At 50.9% G+C, this 23,023-nt stretch overlaps 1 pseudogene; it reads right to left on the reverse strand.

Annotated features, from left to right (window-relative positions):
• Positions 1 to 6,155: 6,155 nt before the first annotated feature.
• On the reverse strand, positions 6,156 to 6,728 carry LOC142431603 (large ribosomal subunit protein uL24-like; annotated as a pseudogene).
• Positions 6,729 to 23,023: the final 16,295 nt, after the last annotated feature.

A 23,023-nucleotide genomic window follows, 5' to 3' on the forward strand; every position in this document is an offset into this window, starting at 1 on the left:
CCAGATATCGGGGTTCAAATCCCACCTCCATCTCTTGCAAAGAGAAAATGTGAGATGGAAGAGATTCTTGTGCCTTTTGGAATTGTCTCCCAGGAGAAAAGATGGGAAGAGCCGGAGTCAGATCTGCCCTGCCCCCCATAAGCACAGTGTCCCCGTCTCCCCATACCTGTCTCCGGCCTACTGCTGTGCTCTGTTTCCAGTTCTCTCTGCCTAAAGTGAGACCTCAGAGGGGCCCCCTCTTCTCTGGAGACCCTTGTCCCCAGGAATTGTGGGGGCTACAACAAGAGAGGCTGTCTCCGGCCTACCTCCTCAGACACAGGAGGGTGTGCTGCAGAGCATTGCTCCATTGCGCAGAGAGGGACACTGAGACCTGTGAGGCCTCCTAGGCAGGGCTTGTGAAGGGAGTGGACACCACGAGGCAGGGTTGGAAGGCCACCCAGGTTCCCTGATACTATATGGAGGTGGTCCAGAGGTCTGGGGTCAGGGAGGCTGAGGTGGACAGTGGGCCTCAGCTCTTGACCAAGAGAAGGTGTTGTTCAGGGGCAGGGAGAGACTCCCGTCTGAGGATGAAGGAGGGGTTGAGGGCTAAGGATCTGAGAAAGGCGGACAGGTCTTAGAGGGACAGGGAGATGGTCTGAGAGGGGAACCGAGGGTTGGAGGGAAGGGGAGAATCTGTGGGGAGGAGGACAGGGTGGGAGGGAGGTAGACAGGCCCTTGGGGACAGGAAGGAAGAGATGAGGGCCCGCAGGTGGCAGTAAGAGTCTGAAGGGGGAGGTGAAGGTCTGAGGGAGGCAGAGAAATTTTCTGGCTGAGGGGGAAGATGAGGGTCTGGAAGTGTGAAGGGTCTAAAAGAAGGGGCCAGGTCCTCCAGGGGCGGGAGATGGTCGGAGTGGAGTAAGAGAGGGTGTCTGAGTGGGGTGGTCTCAGGCAGAGGGTACAACCTCAGGAGGAAGGAGAAGTCAGAGAATCAGCTCTGAAGGAGTGAGTGTGTGTGTGTGGGTGGGTAGGGTGGGGTGGGATGGGTGGGTTAGGGGTTAAGGGTCTGAAAGAGGAGGAATAGTTTGAGACAGGCCTTCTGGGGGGAGGAGAGGTAGGTGGGCCTGGGGACCAGTGGGGACCAAGGAGGGGTGGGGGCAGGGAAGGGAGCCTGGGAGTCAGCCCCGCCCTGCAGCTGTCTAATTTCCCAGAATCTCCTGCTGCCCAGGAAAGTCCCAGCTCCCACAGCCACCTCCCTCCAGTGTCGGGAATGGGGGATGCAGAACCCGGATGGCCACCCCCTCTTTTCCCCCTTTATTCCATGCACCCCGCTCAGGGAAGGCTGGGGTCTCTCCCCTCTCTGGACCTCCCTGCTCCCCTGCTGGCTGGGGCAGTCCCTGGATGACTTCCGGGGAAACTTCCCAGAGAAGACCCGAAAGTCCTGCTTGGAGTTTAACCACGCTTCCTTATGCAGGTGTCACTTTAGAGCTATTTCAGTACCACCCCCCCACACACACTACCTCTCTCCCCTCATCCTACCTCCCCCCTGCCCGCCCTCCTCCCACCCCACTCTCTGTGAGAAAGGTCCTGAGTTCAAGGTCCCCAGGGAGTCATGGGTGCTTGGGCCTTTCGTGTTCTCTGGACCTCAGTTTCCCTTTCTCAGAAGAAAGATTGGAGCTGATCAGACCTGAGGTTCCCATCTGCCTCGGTTCCTGGGCCTTGTCGTAGCGGGTGACACGTTGGGCTTCTCACCACAAAGTTGGAAGTTCAAAACCACCAGCCACTCTGTGGGAGAAAGAGGAGGCTTTTTACTCCCGGAAAGAGCTGCAGCCTCAGAAACCCACAGGGGCAGCTCTACCCTGTCCTGGAGGGTCGATCGAGATGGTTTTGGTTTTGCCCTGCCTTGGTTCAAACAGAAAACTCCAAAACTCACAGCAAGCGAGTTGATTCTAACCCATAACGACCCTATAGGACAGGATTGAATTGCCCCTGTGGGTTTCCAAGACAGTAACTCTTTATGGAGTAGAAAGCCTTGCTTTTTTCCTGCGGAGTGGCGGGTGGTTTTGAACTGCTGACCTTGTGGTTAGCAGCCCAGGGAGTAACCACTCTGCCACCAAACTCACTGCCATGACTGCTCATAGTGACTCGATAGCACCGGGTAGCACTGCCCCTGTGGGTTTCTGAGACTGTCTCAGTTCTGGCTCTTGGCAACCAGATGTAGAACAGAAGGAACCCCTCCCCACTCCCAGTGCTGTGTCCTTCTCAGGAGCATTTTTATGTGGGAACCCTTGGCTGCAGCCACCGTGTCAATCCAACTTGTTGAGAGTCTTCCTTCTCCGGGGACGGGTCTCTTTGGATGTGTGCAAAGTGCCGGGGACCAGGTCTTGTCACCTTGTCTGTCTGGCACATTCTGGTTGTCCTCCTTCCAAGACAAATCTGGTGGTTCTTGGCCGTCCGCGGTGCTTTCAATATTCATTGCCAGCACTTGGAACCCCTCCGGGGTCAGTTCTACTCTGCTTTAGCGGGCTGCTAGCGGTTGGGATCTCTTTGGTGGCAAAGGACTCGGTTTAGCGCCGCTTCTGTGGTGTGCTAGCAGTGTGGCCGTGGGCACGGGGGTGGGGGGGGCTTTCCCTCTCTGTGCCTTTGAGACTTGGCGATGATTGACAACTCATACCCGACGATGGAGATTTGTGAACAATGGATGAAGGGATGGATGGACTGACATTGGAATGACGCCCATTCCTATTTCCACCCTGCACTTCCTTAACCTTGTCCTCTCCACGGCCACCTTGTCACCCCACCCCAATATGAGACCAGATGGGGCCCTTAACCCTGGGTGGGCCGAGCTGGGAACTGCCTTTCTGAATCCTTCCAACACCTTGAGGTGTTGCAAAGGGGGCAGTGGAGGCACACACAGCAAAGAGTTGGAGAAGCCAAGGTGCTCAGCCAGCCCTCTGGGACCCTAGCACCCTAAGTCCAACCATTGGCCTGGCAGGGGTGGTCAGCATCCCTCCTAGTTCTAATTCTAAATGAGAGGTTGGTGATTTGAGTCTACCCAAAGGTGCCTCTGAGGAAAGTCCCAGAGATCTCCCCTTGAAAACTAACCATTGAGAAGCTCCCGGTCTGAAAAAAAAAAAAAAAGACAAGCTCCCAGAGAGTTAGAGACTATAGATCACAACGATGCTGCAGAAGCCAATTCTGCAGATTCTGTGGGTCTCCTATTGAGCCAGACTTGTATAAAAAGGATGTAAAACAAGGCCATTTGTTTGACTTTTGTCACCTTTTGGAAAACAGTTACTCGTCAAGGGGGAAAAATGTTATTTATCTTAGCATGTAATGTGTTCATGGTTGTTATTTTAAGGGACCCTAAAAACGTGCTGCTAAAAAATGTATATATTAAAATAAATAATGTCTTAAAACCCTCGCCACCATCAAGTCGATTCTAACTCACAGGAAGGTGCCTGTGGGTTTCTGAGGCTGTGATTCTTTATGGGAACAGAAAGCCTCTTTTTTTTCCTGCGGAGCTGCTGGTGGTTTTGAACTGAGTGACTCCGCAGCGATGGGTTTCGTTCCCCCTTGGGAAGGGATCCTTTAAGTGGAGAAGTGAGGGGAAACTGAGGTACTGAGTGGCAAAGTGCCGGGGATTTCTCTCTCTCTCTCTCTCTCTCTCTCTCTCTCTCTCTCTCTCTCTCTCTCTCTTTCTGCAGCAGAAGGGAATGGAGGCTTAGGGAGAGAGAACACATACATTTTGCAGACTGGGAAGACCAGGCACTGAGTCCTGCAGGGGCAGGGATTTGTCCAAGGTACACAGCCTCCTGTCTGGGCTCGGGCTGGGTTGGAAGTCCACCCGACCCCCACTTCTCCCCCCACCCCACAGGCTGAGTGCAAGCCAGCTTCCTGGAGCCTGGCTTGCCAGGCCAGGACCTCCCGGTTCCTCCCCGCCCTGGGGCCTTGGCAGTTGCTAGCTCCCCAGACACCAAGTGGAACCAGCCCTTCTGGGAGTAGGGCCAAGACGTAATCTTCCCCTTTCTCCCTGCCGCCTGGTCTGCACGCACCATGCTGAGTCAGAACATTGCAACACATTCGCTCTCCCCGCCCGGCCCCTGCCCACCCGGACTCAGAGCTCCTGATCAGTCAAGGTTGACTCAGGGGAAGGGGACCAGCATGTGGCCAGGGGTGTCTGGGAAAGTAGTGTAGGCCTGGAGAGGCCCAGGGAGGTGGGGCTCGCTGTCGTCAAAGATTCTGAGTTCGGAGCCCAGCTCTGCTGCTCACCAGCTGTGTAGTCTGGGTTGTGACTTACCCTCTCTGGACTTTAACTGCCTCCTTCTAGAAAATGGGGGGCGGGCTGGGGCGGGGAAGCAAAACCACTGTCTTCTACAAGGTCAAGGGAGTGAACATGTGTTGGTGCAGGCAGCTTGGCAAAGGCGAAGGCGCTCAGTCAGTGGGGGATTATTCTTTTTAAATGATTGATGTTCTTAACGTGGAACTTGGGAGTGCCAGGCTCCTTTCAAGAAAGGGCTTGTGGTATAGAAGCCAGCCATTACCTCTTTCAAGGTGTGTGTGTATGTGTGTGTGTGTGTGTGTGTGTGTGTGTGTGTCAGGGGCCAGTCAGGGTCAGCTTTCCGAAGGGATCCTCTTTGCTCCTGGTGGAACAGCCCCACCCCCACCCCTGCTCTGGATCCCCCTGCCCTGCTTCCTTCCCTTTTCTGTCTCAAGTGGCATTCCCATGAGCCTTTGCACTCTTCACCCCACCTAAGGGAGCACTGACCCTCTGCTTTCCTGGGGAACCTAGCCGGTGATAATGATAACAAGCTTTGTAGTCATTCAGGCTGAGCTTGAGTGTCCACTCCACCACGTCAGAACATTGGCTCTCCCGGAGCCTCAGTTTCCCCCTCTGAGTCATGAGTCTAATGACACAGGGCCCGTGAGTCAGTGGGAGCCTTCAGCAGCGTGAGCACTCTCAGCAAGCCACCTCATCCTTTTCAGCCTGCTGGGCAGAGAGGTCAGGGTACTGATGGGGCCTGGTGAGCCAGCCTCCCTCCCCTCGGGTCTGATTTGGGGAAACACAACCGCTTGATCTCAGAGCCTGGTCTGGCAGTAGGTGGGGCGACAGGGTAGGTCTGGGAGCGCTGCCCTGCCTTGATGGCAGAAGGTTGGGAGGCGAACGTGTTTGTAGGGCGGGTCTGGCCTCTGTCACAGTTTGGGCTCCAAGTGACACAGGAAAGGAAGCCAATCCCAGGGCTGGGACAGCGGGAGGGCGGGTGTCTGCCCTGAAAGACTTACAGGATTGTAGGATTCACAGGGGAAGCCTCCTGCCCCGCAGGTTCATTCAGGCTGCAAGAGAGGAGGGAGGGGGCAGGAAGACCTGGCATGTTGCTTTCTAAAGGTTTTGGGGACCCCTCAGAGCAGATCCTCCCTGGCTTTCCTGGGGTCTCAGCTGATGCTCAGGAATTAAAAGTCCATATTAAAAAAAAAACCCAATAGGATCAATGGATTTTTTTAATACTCCACAGTTGCTTTATTTAAACATGATGTATTGATGTTTAACCAAACCCACTACCACAGAGTCAGTTCTGACTCATAAACCAAAAACTTACACTCATCTAATACATTCTGACTCAGAGTCCACCTACATTAGAGATTATCCATCTCTACAGGAGCAGAAGGCCTCTTCTTTCTCCCTCAGAGCAGCGGGTGGTTTCGAACTGCTGGCCTTTCCGTTGTGAAGTACCTCACAAAGGATTCTAGAACCCCAGAACTTTAAGAATAAGGGATTCTGGAATTCCCCGCCTCAGTTTCCTCCTTTGTTGGAAAAAGGACACTTGCTCAGATAGTGCTTTATCCCAACAAAACTTGCAGTTTTATACACACACACAACAACAACAACAACCCCTAACCTACACTTTTTTTTCCCTTAAATCATTTTATCGGGGGCTCTTACAGCTCTTACAACATTCCACCCATCAATTATATCAAGCATATCATCATTGTTAAAACAGTTTCTTTCTTCTTGAGTCTTTGGTATCAGCTCCTCTTTCCCCGATCTCTCTCCAGCCCTCCCACCCTCGTGAATACTTGATCAATTTTATATTGTTATTATTATGTTGTCTCTTACACTGTCTCTTGTCTACCTTCACTTCACATTTCTGTCCTGCGTCCCCTTGGAAGAGGCTATAGAGTCAACCCCGTGACAGGTTTCCCCTTCCCCCCTTGTCCTCGCCGGTCCCCACCATGCTATCACTACTCCCACTACTGTTCCTGAGGGTTTTTTTTTCAAGTGTGCAGGTTTTAATGGAGGTTGTGCACAACGTATTTTTCTCTTGCATCTTCTCAAGTGATTCTTCCCTGGATTTGCCCTTTTCCTTTCCGACTGGGCGAGACTTGGCTTTCGGTTCCAGCATCTTTTTGTGGTCTTTGTCCAGTTTTAGCCTCGTCATAACCAACTGGCTGGGGTGAATGCCCACACGGACAGCGGTGCCGTGAGCTTTATCTCACTGCCCCCGCTCAGTGTAGATGACGTCTTTCTTCCGGTAAACCTGGACCACTTTGCCAATCGGCCGACCTTTGTAGTGTCCTCGCACAACCTGAACTTCATCATCCTCGCGGATAGGCATGGACCGAACATGGTGTTTCTGTCTCAGTTCCTTGGAAAGAGGGGAAGACATAATCTTCCTGCGAACGTGGGAAGGTGCATTGAAATGCCTTTTCCGGTTCCTGCTCCGGTCCGAAGTCACAAAGGGATTGAACTTCATTTTGGCCACTACTCCTTCAGTGATGGTCCCAAAGGGATAAAAAGTCCTGAGGGATTTATCTGTCCTGAATTCCATGCGTCCAGAGAACTCTTCCAATGTGTACCAATGTGTGCTCTCTGGTCTAGCCAGATTTGTAAGGTAGAACTGGGTCATGGTGGGCGGGGGGCGGGTGGGAGGGTTAGGAAGCATTCAGGAACTAGAGGAAAGATGTGTGTTTCATCAGTGCGGTACTGATGAAATTGGTTGAGTTGTCCCATCCTTAAAATCTTCCTCCATGGGCATGTTCAATTGTCTAGAGATGGTTTTTGGGTCTCCACTCCAAGCTCCCCCCCCTTGTTCACATCGATATAATTGTTTGTTTTGGATTTTAAAAATCATTTTATTGGGGGGCTCTTATAGCTCTCATCACAATCCATCCATTCATGGTTTCGAGCACATTTGTACATGTGTTGTCAGCGTCATTTTCAAAACGTTTGCTTTCTACTTGAGCCCTTGGTTTCAGCTCCTCATTTACCAACCCCCCTCACCCTCCCTCCTTCATAAACCCATGATAATTTATAAATTATTATTTTTTCATGTCTTACACCACCCACTATCTCCCCTCATCCACTTTTCTGTTGTTCGTCCCCCTGGGGGGTTGTTATATATTAATCATTGTGATCGGTTCCCCCATTCTCCCCCCTACCTTCCCCCTACCTTCCTGGTATTAATACTCTCATTATTGATCCTGAGGAGTTTATCTGTCCTGGATTACCTGTGTTGCCAGTTCTTATCTGTCCCAGTGCACGTGCTCTGGTCTAGCAGGATTTGTAAGGTAGAATAGGGGTCATGATCATGGTGTGGGGGGGAAGCATTAAGAAACTTGAGCAGCGGTTAACAACCTGTGGGTCGTGACCCATTTGGGGGTCGAATGACCCTTTCACAGGGGTCACCTGATTCATAACAGTAGCAAAATTATAGTTATGAAGGAGCAACAAAAATGATTTTGTGGTTGGGAGGTCACCACAACATGAGGAACTGTATGAAAGGGTCACGACATTAGAAAGGTGGAGAACCACTGCCCTAGAGGAATGTTGTGTGTTTCAGTGGTGCTGTACTGCACCCTGGCTGACTCGTCTCTTCCTTGTGACCCTTCTGTGAGGGGATGTCTAATTGTCTACAGATGGGCTTTGGGTCTCCCCTTTGCCCTCCCCCCATTCACATTGCTATGATTTTTTTTGTTCTGGGTCTTTGATGCCTGATACCTGTTCCCACCAACACCTCATGATCACACAGGCTGGTATGCTTCTTTCATGTGGACTTATTTGCTTCCCTGCTGAATGGCTGCTTCTGACCTACACAAATTGGTATTCACAGCACGATGGCTCCTTTTGAGACGGTGAGACATAATCTCTCGAGACATACGTTAATTTTAAAAGTCAGGACCACCATCCAGACCAGTGGCCAGTTGGGTGGCCATGGCTCAGACCCATGGTGACTCCATGGGGATCAGAGGATTGTCTGTGTTTGGCTTCAATCTGCAAGGTCATCAGTTCGAAACCACGCCGCTGTTCCCAGTGGCCTAGCTCCTGAGCCGAGAGGCAGCTTCCACTTGCTGTCCACCAATAGCTGGCTGTTTGGGGCAGTAGACTACCAGGACTTTCTTCTGCGTTACCTGTGGGTGGACAAAAACCTCCAATCTTGTTGTGTTAGTCCGGGGAGACTAGAGAAACACATTCATCGACACCTCATATGTCTAGGAAAGAGCCTCATATAAGGAGTAATTGGACATTAAGAAAGCATCCCAGCCCAGTCCAGATCAAGTCCATAAGCCCAATATTGTCCAGTTCCAGCTGGTAAATTCCTCTTCAGACTCATGCAACACATGCAATGACGCCAAGTGCAGGAAGATCACAGGCCTGGGGATGGAAAGGCCAGTTGGAAACCACCAACTGCCACCTGGGAGGAAGATGAAGCTCTCTACTCCCATAAAGAGCGACAGTGCTGGAAACCCACAGGGAAGTCCTACCCTGTCCTGCAGAGTCGCTGTGAGTCTGTGTCAACTTCATAATAGTCGGTGTGAACCTGGGGCTGTTGTGTTTGCTTGTTTGCTGGTACAATGTTTCCTATCACACAACTTCTTCCCCAGACATGTGCATCACGATTATAGACAGATTGACAACTCAAAGAGGGAGGGGGAAAGTTTTGTCTGAATAAATTTAGTTTTGTACCACTTGGCCCTGGTGGTGTTATGGGTAAGCGACCCTCAAGGTCCAAGGTTCAAAACCACCCTCCACACTCAGGAGAAAGGCAAGGTTTCTACTCCCACAGAGTCTCAATTTCGGAAACCCACGGGGGCAGTTCCGCCTTGCCCCAGGGCAGTGGTTCTCCACCTTCCTCATGCCTCGACCTTTACATACATTGCCTCAGGTTGTGGTGACCCACCCCCATCAAATTATTTTCATAGCTACTTCATCACGGTCATTTTGCTACTGTGATGAATTGGGTGACCCCTGTGAAAGGGTCATTCAACCTCCAAAGGGGTCGCGACCCACAGGTTGAGAACCACTACCTGATCGGGCTGCTGTGAGTTGGCACTGACTCGGTGGCAGTGAAATTTGATAGTTGGACACTATTCCTCGGCCTCCTTCCGGGGAAGCAGGGAAGCACCTGGGAGCAGAGCAGGTGGCCAGGCCTGGCTCCCGCACTACCCTGGCATCCTGCTGGCAGCACCAGGCTGGCTTGGGGGAGTGCTCAGTCCTTGCGGTCACTCATCTTCACTGTCTCGGTCTCCCTTGCCACCAGATGAGACAAACACGGTCGGATCTGAGGTCAAGTCACTTCCCTACCATGTGCGTGACCTGGAGTTGATTTCCCCCACAAGGGCTTTTCTGTGTCACCACGGGGAAGTCTGCCTCTGTGCCACAGCCATCCAGCCAGTGTCTGAGCAGCTGTTCACGCTGTTCTCTGTTGCCTAGCTGCTGAGCCGAGAGGCAGCTTCCACTGCTTCGGGCAGTAGACTGACAGAACTTTCTTCTGTGATACCTGTGGGTGGACCAAACCTCCAACCTTGCTGTCTTCATCTGGGTAGACTAGAGAAACAAATTCATAGACACTCATATGTATATAAACACATATGTGGGTGGAAAGTCTTGTGGATCCAGTGGTGGTGGAAGCATCTCAGCTCTGGTGTGGATGGGTCTCCACGTGGCTCCTCCAGCTCCAAGGCTCTGGTTCCATCAGTGTGTCTCCATGTGGCTGGCTGTCACAAATGTCTCACAGGGAGTGAGGTCCTGCCTCCAGCAAGCTATTTATCTCCTTAGCGCCTCCAAATGAGGCCATCAAGCTGCGACCTGATTGACAGGCTAAACTCCACCCCTTCACTCTTTAAATAAAAATTGTATTTCTTTTTATTTTTTAATTTAATCATTTTCTTGGGGGCTGGTACAACTCTTATCACAATCCATCCATCCATCCATCCATCCATCCATCCATCCATCCATCCATCCATCCATCCATTGTGTTGAGCACATTTGTGCATCTGTTGCCCTCATCCTTCTCAAAACATTTGCTTTCTACTTGAGCCCTTGGTATCAGCTCCTCATTTTTCTCCCTTCCCTCCCTGCTGTCCCCGCCCTTCCTTCACTCTTAATCCTCTCAAATTGACAACAGAGTTTCTGTACCGATCCGACTCATAGTCAGTGGGTGAATGAGTCCCGTGAGTCAGTTTCTCCTCCTGGCAGCTCTGTCTGTAAACAACAGCCCCGGTCCAATCCATCCCCTGAAGGGTCTTCCTCTTCCCGCTGACCCTCTACTTGACCCAGAGTGATATTCTTCTCCAGGGTCTGGTCTCTCCTGACAACACGTCCACAGCACATGAGACGGCGTCTCCTCACCCCCCTTGCTTCTAAGGAGCATGTGGCTGCACTTCCTGTAAGACAGCTTTGTTGGTTCCTTTAAGTCCATACTGCTGTCTATCGTCTCCACCAGCCCCACCATGTAACTGCGCCCGTTTCTCGTCAGTCTTTCTTATTCGTTGTCCGACGTGCACGCGACTCTGAGGCGGGAGAAAAGACCTCAACGCGACACCATTGTTCTTTCAGCACTCGTGCTTTGTCATTTTTAGAGATCGGTTTATTGGTCTATAACTCACAGCGCATGCGAGTCGCTCGCTCAGTCATCACCACAAGTTCAGAACATGTTCTCCTCCTTCTCTTTGTGGTTAGCTCTCCATTTCCCTCCAGCCTCCCCTGCCATGCCCCTCGCAGATTAACCCAACTTGGATTTAGACAGAAAAATCATTAAAAAAAAACATAAACAGGAAGCAGACAGAAGGGCCCAACAACAATGACAAATGAGTCGAAAAGAGAGCGGAGGATATTAAAAACGAAAACAACTTTAAAATGAGTCACGAGGAAGATCCAATGATAAGGTGTTACATTTTAACCTCCCTACATCTGCCATCATCAACTTTATAACTCACTATCTAACTTTATAGTGCACTCTGTGATAGCCAGGCGAGTCACATCCCTGGACTTTGAATAGAGAGGATGTATTAGCGAGAACCCTGCACATGCAAATGGACTGGGGGCTTCCACTGTCACCCACGGCCTTTTCTGCAAACCCGGTGTTCACAATGTGAGATCTGATCCCATTCCCTGCGTCAGATCTCGATTTTAGTATTGCGATCCCTGGATCCCACCGGTTGGTGTGCTTCTTCCATGTGGACTTGACACCTCACTTAGATGGCTGATGATTTGAAGATGAACATTTAAGACTCCATTCTTTTTTAAAAAATATTAATCATTTTATTTGGGGGATCTTACAGCTCTTATCACAATCCATACATGAATTGTATCAAGCACATTTGTACATATGTTGCCATCAACATTTCCAAAACATTTTCTTTCTACTTGAGCCCTTGGTATCAGCTCCTCTTTATTTCTCCTCCCTCCCTCACCTCCCCACCCTCATGAACCCTTGATAATTTATAAATTATTTTTATTTTCATATTTTACCCCGTCCGCTGTCTCCCTTCACCCATATATCTGTTATTCACCCTCCTGGAGATGGGGGTGGGGTGTTGTATATCGATCATTGAGATAGATTTCCCCTTTCTTTCCCTTCTCCCTCCACTTTCCCCCTACTATCATGGTATTGCTACTCTCATTATTGGTCCTGAGGGGTTTATCTGTCCTGGATTCTGTGTATTGAGAGCTCTTATCTGTACCTGTTAGATTTGTAAGATAGAACAGGGGTCATAAGGGTGGGATGGAAAGGGGGAACTGATTACAAGGATCTACATATACCCTCCTCTCTGGGGGATGGACAACAGAAAAGTGGGTGAAGGGAGACGTCAGACAGGGAAAGATATGACAAAATAATGATTTATAAGTTATCAAGGATGCCTGAGGGAGGGGGAGTGGGGAGGGAGGGGAAAATGAGGACCTGATGCCAGGGGCTTAAGTGGAGAGCAAATGTTTTGAGAATGATGAGGACAATGAATGTACAAATGTGCTTGACACAATGGATGTATGTATGGATTGTGACAAGAGTTGTATGAGCCCCTAGTAAAATGATTAAAAATAAAAAAGAACAGGGGTCATGATAGTTGGGGGGAGTAGGAAGAATGAAAGAACTAGAGGGATATTGTATGTTTTGTCGGTGCTATACTGTATCCTGGCTGGCTCATTCCTCCCTTGTGACCATTCTGTGAGAGGATGTCCAATTATCTACAGATGGGATTTGAGTCTTCATTCTGACACCGCCCCCCTTGTTTGCATCAAAATGGTTGTTGTTTTGGGTCTTCTGATGCCTGATACCTGATCCCATTGACACCTTGTGATCACAGGAGTTGGTGTGCTTCTTCTATGTGGGTTTTGTTGTTTCCCTGCTAGATGGCTGCTTGTTTGCCTTCAAGCCTTTAAGACCCCAGATACTACATCTTCTAATAGCTGGGCACCATGAGCTTTCTTCACCACATTAGCACCCATTTTTTCTTCAGTGATTGTGTCGGAAAGGTGAACATCACAGAATGCCAGGTTACTGGAACAAAGTGTTCTTGTGTTGAGGGAGGTCTTGAGTGGAGGCCCAATGTAATCTGCTACCTTCATATTTAACATTAAAATAAATTTACATAGTCCTATATCCCTATCATTATATATTAATATATTTACATATGTGCACACCTATGCTTATACCTCTATAAATGTCTTTTGCCTCCTAGTTCTTTCTTCTCTTTCCTTTTACTTTCCTCCTGTCCCTCTATCATGTGTGACCTTCATTCCTCACTCTGTACTTCCTCTCGGCTACATTGCACTTGATCAAGCCCTATCAGGCATTCTATGCCCTCCTGGCCATCGAGTTTACATCTCTTGTTGTTCCCTTATCCCTAAGTTTGTTGGCTCCCCACCCCTTCCTCTCTCCTGTACCCCCGGAACTGTCGGTTTCATTGTTTTCTCCTCGGATTGTTTATTCTGCCTATCTTATATAGATAGACATGAAGAGAAAAAAAAAGCCCATGAACAGTACCAGGTCTGTCTGCTGACTCTTATGAATGTTTCTGATCAGCTCTGACGCAGTGCCAAGCCCTGCCCCCAAGTCCAAAGTCTATTTCCAGAATTCCTCGGGGACTTTGTTGCTTTGCTCCCTTGCTACTCTGTTGGGCTCCCTTCGTGTTATGCCCTGGTGTGGGGGGTCAGACTGGGCACAATTCCTGCACTGTGTCTCTGGTGTTGCCCCCACCCCAACCCATAGCTCTGTGGGTCAGTAAGGGGATGTGGTGTCTTGCGGTGAGGCCAACCCTACGGTTCTCTCTGGGCATTGGCTGCTCTGAGCGGGAATGTCATCCTCGAAGCTTGGAGGGCCAGGATGCTGTCCACTCTCTCTCACTTTCCCTCTTAGTTTGCTCCCGTGTGGACTTGGCAGACCTGCCCCTCTCCCCAGGCTGTCCTCTGTAGTACATTCTTCTGGGGAGGGGGGTCGACATAGCTGGAATAGGGGCCATCCCCGCAGACCTCTCTGTTAGTTCACTGCTTCATGCCGGTATGTTGCGCAGGGCTTGGTGCACAAGGTTGAGGGCTGAGTTCTCTCTCCTTTTCTTGTGGAGACATAAATAGTATCCTCCCCATGGATCAGTGCCCTGTTCTCCCAATGCCTTAAGACACCATTCTTTCTGATCATCAGGCACCATCTAGTTTCTTCACCCCGCTTTCCTACAGCACCCATATCTTCAGTGACATTTCATGAGGGCGAGTATCGAGTAGGGCCATATCATAAGAAGTAATTGCTCTCAGATGGGGGCTAGAATTAAGCATGAGCCCTGAATCCATTTATTTACTTAAAATCAGTTTCTTGGGGGCTCACACAACTCTTATCACAATCTATCCATCCATTGTGTCAAGCACATGTGTACATTTGTTGTCCTCATCATGCTCAAAACATCTGCTTTCTACTTGAGCCCTTGGTATCAGCTCCTCATTTTCCCCCTCCCTCCCTGCCCCACCCCATTTATTTAATTTTGGTTCATATATTTCTCTGGTTCACTTGAGAGATATCATAATCTTTTTCTGATAGAGAACACTATAAGTCAGCCCCCGGGTTATAAAGTGATTCTACTGATAGTGTCATTAGTTTAGCTAATAGCCTAGAATTAAAAACACTATCGAGGGAAGGAAATTAATTATACATGTATAGGCCAACTTTCCTGATAGCGATACACAGATTTTTAACTTGCACAGATTAAATGCTTAAGTGACTGGACACTGTTTATATGAACTATGAACGTTGGTGATAACGCAAATATGTCAAGAATACTTATTCACAGAGACAGAACCATGCCTACCGGACTAACACAGGTCACAAGAAAACAAGGAAGGCCTTAAAATAGCAAATCTATGACAGTTTCGGGCCACCATTCATTGAGCACCCTCAAAGAAGAGATCAGAACCGAAGTCCAAAGACTGCTTGTTCCAAAACCTTGGGATAGCAATCATCTGCTTCTTCTCACACTAGGGCGATTCAGCCTGTGTTAGTCCAGGTAGACTAGAGAAACAAATCCACAGAAACTCATATGTGTATCAGAGAGAGTTTTATATAAGGGGTAATTGTACATTAAGAAAACATCCCAACCCAGTCCAGCCCAAGCCCATAAGTCCGATATTAGCCCATATGTCCAATACCAATCTATAAAGTCCTCTTCAGACTAATGAAATGCCTGCAATGACACTGAATGCAGGACGATCACAGGCCAGTGGGTAGAAAGTCTTTGGATCCAGTGACGTTGTAAGCATCTCAGCACTGGCAGTGGTCTCCATGTGGTTTCTCCAGGTCCAGGGTTCTGGCTGCATCAGGGTAGGTCCATGTGGTTTCTCCTCAGGGATGTCTCGCAGGGAGTCAGCCTTGTCAGTAGAGAGTCTCCAAGAGAGTGAAATAGAGAGAAAGAATTGTCTCCCGCGTCCACAGAGGAAAAACAGGAATTCCCAGAATTCTTAGGAGACGGCCACGCCCACACAGAGGCCTCATTGGTCATATCTTGATTGACAGGCCAGACTCCACCCCTTCACTCCTAATCCTCTCAAATTGACACAATTATGTAACTACCGCACAGCCTGAAGCCCCAGGGAGTATGTCAGTTCCTTAATTCTGCTACCGGTGAGTCTGAGGCAAAGCCCAGTTCACACAGTGGGGCGTCCAGGTAGAAATCTGGTGTGACCTATGAAGGATGTTGTGCGGCTCCACAGGACAGAGTCTAAAATCCCAGGAGTATGTAGCATATGACCGGGGTCCCCAAGGGCTGAACAGAAACTAGGTCAAGGTGTCTAATTAGGGACGCAGTACTGGGTGCATTTGCCTCTTGAGTTCTCTATCAGGCTTGGTAAGCATTCCCACCCCGTCCCCCACGGCAGGTCACTCCCCATGGTTTATCCACCATCAGAAGTGTAATCCCCAAGACATAGTGCCCCCTCTCCCTGCCCCCCTGACACACACACACACACACACACACACACACACACCTTGACTCGAACTTCCAGTAAGCTTCGCTGATCCCTCCTGTCATGGTGCCTGCTGATTTGGGGGTAACTTTAGCATGGTGTCATCTGGCAGCAACTGGATGGTCTTCTCCCCTGATCTGGAGAGATGACCCCAGTTGAACTGAGGTCGCTTCTGTGGAAGTGGTTTGTAAGATGGCCATATAAAGGGGGTGACAGATGGTTTCTGGGCACTAGGTGGGCTCTTTACCCCGATGCTTGGAAACCTGAAGTAGGAGATTATAAGACTGGCGAGCAGACACCTCCCTTCGTCTTGGCGTGTGCGCGTACAGCTGTGGAATCATACGACATTTATCCTTTTGTGGTTGACTAAACTCATTCAGTATAATGGTTTCCAGGTCTCTCCGTGTCATGAGGTGATTTCATGGTTTCATGACTATTTTCAGGGATGCATATGTGTGTATGCACCAGAGTTTATTTTTAAAAGAAACAAAAACATTTTTTGTTGTTGTTTGAATCACTTTATTGGGGGCTCGTACAGCTCTGATCACAATCCATCCATCCGTTGTGTCCAACACATTGGTACATATGTTGCCATCATCCTTCTCAAAACATTTTCTATTTGGCCCTTGGCTCCTACCAGGAATTCTATGCCCTCCTCACCACCGGTTTTAGACACAGGGAGCCCTACCTCTTCAAAATACAATAAGGACCATTTGGTCATGTGTGCCCATGGGCATGTCAGGTCAGGTCATGACACTGAGTTGGGAACCCTGGTGGCACAGTGGTGACTTGTTGGGCTGCTTGCTGCCAGGTCTGCGGTTCGAAACCGCCAGGCATTTCTTGGGAGAAAGATGAGGCTTTCTACTCATGTAAAGAGTCAGAGTTTCGGAAACCCACAGGGGCAGTTCTACCCTGTCTTATAGGTTCGCTAGGAGTCGGAAATCTACTCGACGGCAGTGAGTCTGACGGTAAGCCAAAAAAGGTGTTTCCGGGGGTGTCTTCTGGTCCCCGGCGAACCCAGGAGTCGGAGGGCAAACGAGGCGAGTGAAACAGGTACTGAGGCAGAACAGGTCGCACTCTGCTGGTCATGAGAAATGATGGCGGGTTGGGCTTACCGACCCGCAGAGTCTCGGAAGAAAGGCCTGGCGAACTGTCTCTGTAAAGATGGCGGCAGAGGCCCCTCAGTGGACTTGCTCGTGTACCTGACCCTGGCACAGTGGGAGGAAAAGGATACATCTATGCCCTCGCGACCTGTGGGCATTTTTTATTACTTGGAAAATAGTCTGTGCAGATATACTTAATTGAAACTCTCACCCCCACCTGGTTGTTTCCAACTCATCCTGAGCCCGTGCTGCGGGGTGGGGAAGGCGTAAGACCTGAACATCCATCCGTCCTGGCTCACATCACACACACACCTCCCCCCCCCCCCCCCCCGCCCCAAAGAGAGGCACCTGCCGCCATCACATCTTACGACTATTGAGTTCATTCCAACTCCTGGGGAACCTCTAGGACAGGGTCGAACTGCCCCCTGGGGGGTTCCGTGACCATAATGATGATGCTGACGATTGTTTGATTTGTAAAACTTGATCGTTCAAAAGACACAGTGGGTTGGACCTACTCCTGCATCTTCACCGCCGCTGGGGCGTCTCCTCCCATGGGGTTCCCGGAGTCAATGACTCTGGGCTCTGTGTCTTGACCCCACCTTGAGAAGTTCTTTCCTCCGCAGCTCCTGGAGGGCGGCCCTGGCCAGGGAACTGAGAATCTTCAGAGGAGACAGCTGGGGTGATAAGCTTGCAGTTGGGGATTTCTTCACAGAGCCTGTCATCTTTGGCCAGGTTATGGGGCTTGTCCCGAGCGTTGTCTTTGGGTCGCTGCTGCTTCTTGGCCTTGACCCTTGGCTTATTCACGGGGTTTTTGCCGCTCTCGGCCGACTTCCCAGCATCCTGCTTCTTATCATCCTTGGGAGTCATCACGAAGCTCAGAGAGCAGCTGCCACCACAGCAGCCTCGCTAAGATGTTGGCGAGACCGTAATTCTTTTTTATTGGGGGCTCTTACAGCTCTTATACCAATCAATTTTATCCATCATTATTTTCTAAACACGTACTTTCTATGTGAGCCCTTGGGATCAGCTCCTCCTCACCGGCCCCCTGACTGTAATTCTTTTCCAGCAACCAAAAGCCTCATCTTTCTCCTGTGTAGAAAACGGCCCCGTTTTCTCATAGGGGTCTCCTACAGTGTTGGTCCTGATGGAATCGACTCATTCCGCTCAGCGTAATGTCTTCCAAATGTGTTCATCCGTGTCATTCAGGGGTGCACCACATCCTCTCGTATGCATGGGCCAGAGCTGATTTAGTCATCCGTCCCTCCAGAGCTGGGCATTTAGGTTTGCTTCCATCACCTTGCTCTTGTGCATCATGATGTTAAGAAAATCGAGCGTGCTAAGGTCATTTCTTTTCACAGAACCAGAAAACCTCCTTTTCCTCCCTCCGAGTGACTAGACATTTTGAACGGCTGACCTTGCAGTTAGCAAGCCAACTCGTAACTCACGCCAACACCAGGTCTCCTCGACTTACACTAGAAAGCCCCCAAACCAAACTCGCTGCCATTGACCTACAACAGCCCGATAGGTCAGGGTAGAACTGCCCCATAGGCTTCCAAGTCTATAGCTCTTTACAGGAGTAGAAAGCCCCCTCTTTCTGCCTCGAAGCGGCTGGTGGTTTCCAACTGCTGACCTTGCAGTTAGCAGCCCAATGCAAACCACTAGCGAGATGCCCACGTGGCCGGGGCAGGAGGAGGGTGTGGGGAAGGCTGTGGTGTAGCTTCTCAGTTTCAGCACGCATGTGATGGCAGGTCATTGGAGGGTTGTGCGTTCATGAAGGCCACTCCCTCCTCATTTCCATGTCTTGCCTGGCTCCCAGTTGCAGGTGGTGGATTCAAACGGCCGACCTTGTAGTTCATGACCCAACACGGAACCCACGATGCCACCAGGGATCCTAGCCATCTGCGGTACCCAGAGGCCATGTGAGTCCGAACTGACAGGTGGGCACCTCAAAGCAATAACATCAGGGATCAGCCCTAAGCCCTGACTGCAGGATGGGCTCTGTATGCAGACCCCGGGCACCATGGCCGCCCCCGTGGGTTCCAACATATCTGACGATGAGAAGGATGGCACAGGACCAACCAACGCGGGCAGGGCAGTGTTTCTGTCTGCTGCACGTGGGGTGGCTGTGAGTGGGAACAGACTGGGTAACACCTACTAACAACAACAAAGGCTGTCTCTCCAGGGGGTGGGGGGTGGAGGGGGGGAAGGGGAGCAGACGTCCAGGAGCTCAAGACAGAAGAGAAAGTTTTTGAACCTGATTGTGGTGGCAGTTGTCCTGCGCTGCTCCGCCCAATGTGATTGACCTCTGGAATGATATGCTATGGGTGTTAGCTCGCAATGAAAGGGTTGTGCAGGGGGCGGGGGGTTGGGAGGAGGGAGAAGAAGAAAAGAAAGGCAGAGGGGGATTGAAGATGCGAACACAGGGGAGAAGATGGGGGTCCACGGGGACAGAGACAAAGGCTGGCAGAGTACCAGGCAGCTGGAGAGCTGGATGCTGGAGGGAACGGGCTGGATTTCGCCCTAGAGCTTTGGATTGGGAACTCCTGGCCTCCACAGAGGAGCCCTGTGGGTCACACGATGGGCTGGCTGCTCACCTCAAGGCCGGCAGTTCAAACCCGTCAGCTGACTGGATCGAGAAAGATGAGGCTGTCTTGCTCCCCGGAATGATGTAGCCCCATGGGACCCCACAGGGACAGTGCTACCCTGCCCTGTGCGTCAACTGACTTGGTGGCAGGGAGTTTTGGGGGGTGGACTTTTGGCTTGGGCCTTCGCAACAGGGACAGAAGATCTTTTTGTTTTGCTGATTTGTTCACCAACCCAGTTGTTCACCAACCCGGTGGCACACTTCTACGCCACAGATCAACAACTGAAGCAGCGGCCAGCAGGTTTGTTGTTACATAACACTGTGTCAGTTCCATCCTTCATGGACTGGACTCCTGTCCATGAAAAAAAAACAACACTAAAAAAACAAATAAAACCTGGTTGATTAAAAAAAAAAAAGGACTAAGAACTATTGCATCTACCTTTAAAACCAATGCGTACTTAAAAAAAATCATTTTATTGGAGGCTCATACAACTCTTAGCACAATCCATACACCTATCCATTGTGTCAAGCACATTTGTACATTCATTGCCCTCATCATTCTCAAAACATTTGCTCTCCACTTAAGCCCCTGGCATCAGCTCTTTTCCCTCCGCCCTCACTGCTCCCCCTCCCTCATGAACCCTTGATAATTTATAAATTATCATTTTGTCATATCTTACACTGTCTGACGTCTCCCTTCGCCCACTTTTCTGTTGTCCATCCTCTGGGGAGAAGGTCATATATAGATCCCTGTAATTGGTTCCCCGATAAGTAGTTTTATTGTCCGCAGGACCCATCATTATTTCTGGTTCCACCGATGGGTGGTTCGGTCTCATTGGGGAAACAATCGCCAGGCCATTCTTCCTCGTCTTCCTTGCCTGGAACTTGGCTCATAGAAACACACAGGCTTCCCCAGACAGGTGGGTGGTGACTGCGCATCAGGTGCACTAACTAGCTGGGAATAGAACTCTGGCCTCTGGCATGAAAGGTAGGGCTTCTACTACTGACCCACCACCTGCCCCCTCCTTCCACCTTGTAAGCCCCCAACCATCGCATGGAGTCCAGTCAACTCAGATTCAGAAGACACAGGGGACCACCACCCCCCACACACAATAGGATTTCCGAGGCTGCCTCAATAGTCCACCTATGCTTAGCAGTGGAGTGCTTCACCTCTGTGCCACCACCCGCTCCTTCCCGTGACGGGGCACATTGAGGCCACGCAGCCGGAACTAGAGAGGCAGCCTCCAGGAACCACATCACACCTCTACCAGCGTGTCTTGGCGCTATCTGCCTCCTGTCTTCCCAACCTCCACCTCCTGGGGAGTCCCCAGACAGGCGGGTGGGGCGCCACCCTTCCTCCCTCCCTCCCTCCCTCGGAGTCCTGCCTGGGGCTCTGCTCCCGCAGACTTTAGCCCCAGGCGCCGATAAGGCAGGCGGAACCGGATGCTGCAAAATTCCCCCTCATCCTGTGCCAGGGGAGTTACCCAGGTCGGGTCGCAGGGAGCGGGAGGGCAGGGTGAAAGTGGAAGGGGACTAGGGGAGGGGGAGGCTTATCTGCAGCTCCCCAGGGCTTTGAGTGTCGGCCACTGCCCTTCCTAGTGCCTCGGTTTCCCTTTGGACAAAATGAGCATGGTTCCATGGGTGGGGATCCTCCCTGGAAGATGAAGTTTCCCCCAATCCAGTGGAGGAGACAGGGTCTCCAATCCCATGGAGTGAGGACACTCCTTGGTCCGTCTGGGTTTTCAGACGGTTGGAGGCAAGAGCCTGAACCGAACTCACTGCCATCTAGTCAATTCCGACAATGGAACAGCCCCTGCGGGTTTCTGAGACTGTAATTGTTTAATGGAACTAACAGCCTCACCTTTCTCCCTAGGAGCAGCTGGTGGTTTCAAACTGCTGGACTTGAGGCTCGAAGCCCAACAGGGAACCCACTATGCTCCAGGGTTCCTAAGAGGGAGGGAAGGAGGACCTACGTGGATGGATGGTGAGTTTCTAATGTGATGGGGGAGACAGGTAACCCCAGGCTGATGATGGGAGGTGAGGGCCTCCCAGGCTGCTGGGGGTGAGCGGCACAGCTTCCCCAACCATGGGGGAAATGCGGGGGCCCTCGCATGAAGTTGGGGGGCGGTGGACAGAGAACCTCACAAGCCTGATGGAGCATAGGGTTCCTGTGCTGGGCTGCTAGGCGGAAGCTTCGAGGCGCCCCTGCACCCAAAGGTGCTTCATTTACAAAGGCTCGGAGCTAATAACGATGAGTACAAGAATAGAGAAATTTCCCCCCAAGTATCGTGATCCGAATTCTACGGTGCAAGTCTGGATAGAGCAGAGGATGTACACTGGTGCAGATAGGAGCTGGAGGCACAGGGAATCCAGGGCAGATGATACCTTCAGGACCAAGGGTGTGAGGAGCGATACTGGGAGGGTAGAGGGTGAGTGGGTTGGAAAGAGGGAACCGATTACAAGGAGCTACATGTGACCTCCTCCCTGGGGGATGGACAACAGAAAAGGGGGTGATGGGAGACGTGGGACAGGGCAAGATATGACAAAATAATAATTTATAAAGTATCAAGGGCTCATGAGGGAGGGGTGAGCAGGAAGGGAGAGGGAAAATGAGGATCTGATGCCAAGGGTTTAAGTGGAGAGCAAATGCTTTGAAAATGATGAGGGCAAAGAATGTGCAGATGTGCTTTACACAATTGATGTATGTATGGATTGTGATAAGAGTTGTATGAGTCCCTAATAAAATGTTTATAAAAAACAACAACCAGGAAAGATAATAAAATAGTTCCAAAATTTAAAAAAATGGAGAAATTATCTTTAAAATTGTGGTGAAGATGGTACCACTCTCTTCGACGTATTTGAACGATTGAATTGCATGATATGTGAATTACACGCCAATTAAACCGTTAGAGAAAGACAGGCCCAGTCATCGGTTGGACAACCTCATGGTGCAGAAACCTGATGGAAAAGGTAGGAATCCAGCTCCTTTGTGAAGAGGTAGACAGGTGCACCTATCTGAGGTAGCCATAGACAAGAAGGAGAGAGAGCAGCGCCGGCCCTGGCTCCACCTGCCTCCCTGAGCAGCCCCTGGCCACTTGAAACCACACTTTCTGCCTTATCTCCCACCCCCGACCCCAGCCTCGCCAGGGAAACCGGCGAGGTGGCTGGAGAGGTCGGACTGGCCCCACTCTTTTGTGAATGAGCTGCACTTGGCTGGCGGTCCGCTCGCGCCACCCAGCGGTGTCTCTGCAGCGAGCCTCCCCCAGAGCGGGAGGAGCGCAGGGGACCAGAGCCCCTGGGGTGGACACCGCCACTCCGTGGGGCCTGGGTCCCCTATCCCCGAAGTTGCGATTCCTTGTTTTTTCTGGATTCATCCTCCAGGTGGCCACCGGGCGGGTCCTTCCGACGTGCAGGCTGATCCCATGCGTCCCCTGCGTTCAACTCTTCCACCGCTCCCCAGTCCCTTAGAAGGAGGCCACGCAAAAAGGTCCCAGCCTGGTCTGGCCAGTCTCGCCAGGGCTTTGGCACAGGATGTCCCCTGGGCCTGGAAGCCCAGGGTGGCCGCTTCCCTAGCATCTCTCTTGTTCTGCTTTCCCGGCTGGGAATAGCTTCCCACCTGGAAGCTCCTGCCGGACC

This window comes from Tenrec ecaudatus, chromosome 18 (genome assembly GCF_050624435.1).
Source record: "Tenrec ecaudatus isolate mTenEca1 chromosome 18, mTenEca1.hap1, whole genome shotgun sequence".
In the NCBI taxonomy this organism is placed as follows: domain Eukaryota; kingdom Metazoa; phylum Chordata; class Mammalia; order Afrosoricida; family Tenrecidae; genus Tenrec; species Tenrec ecaudatus.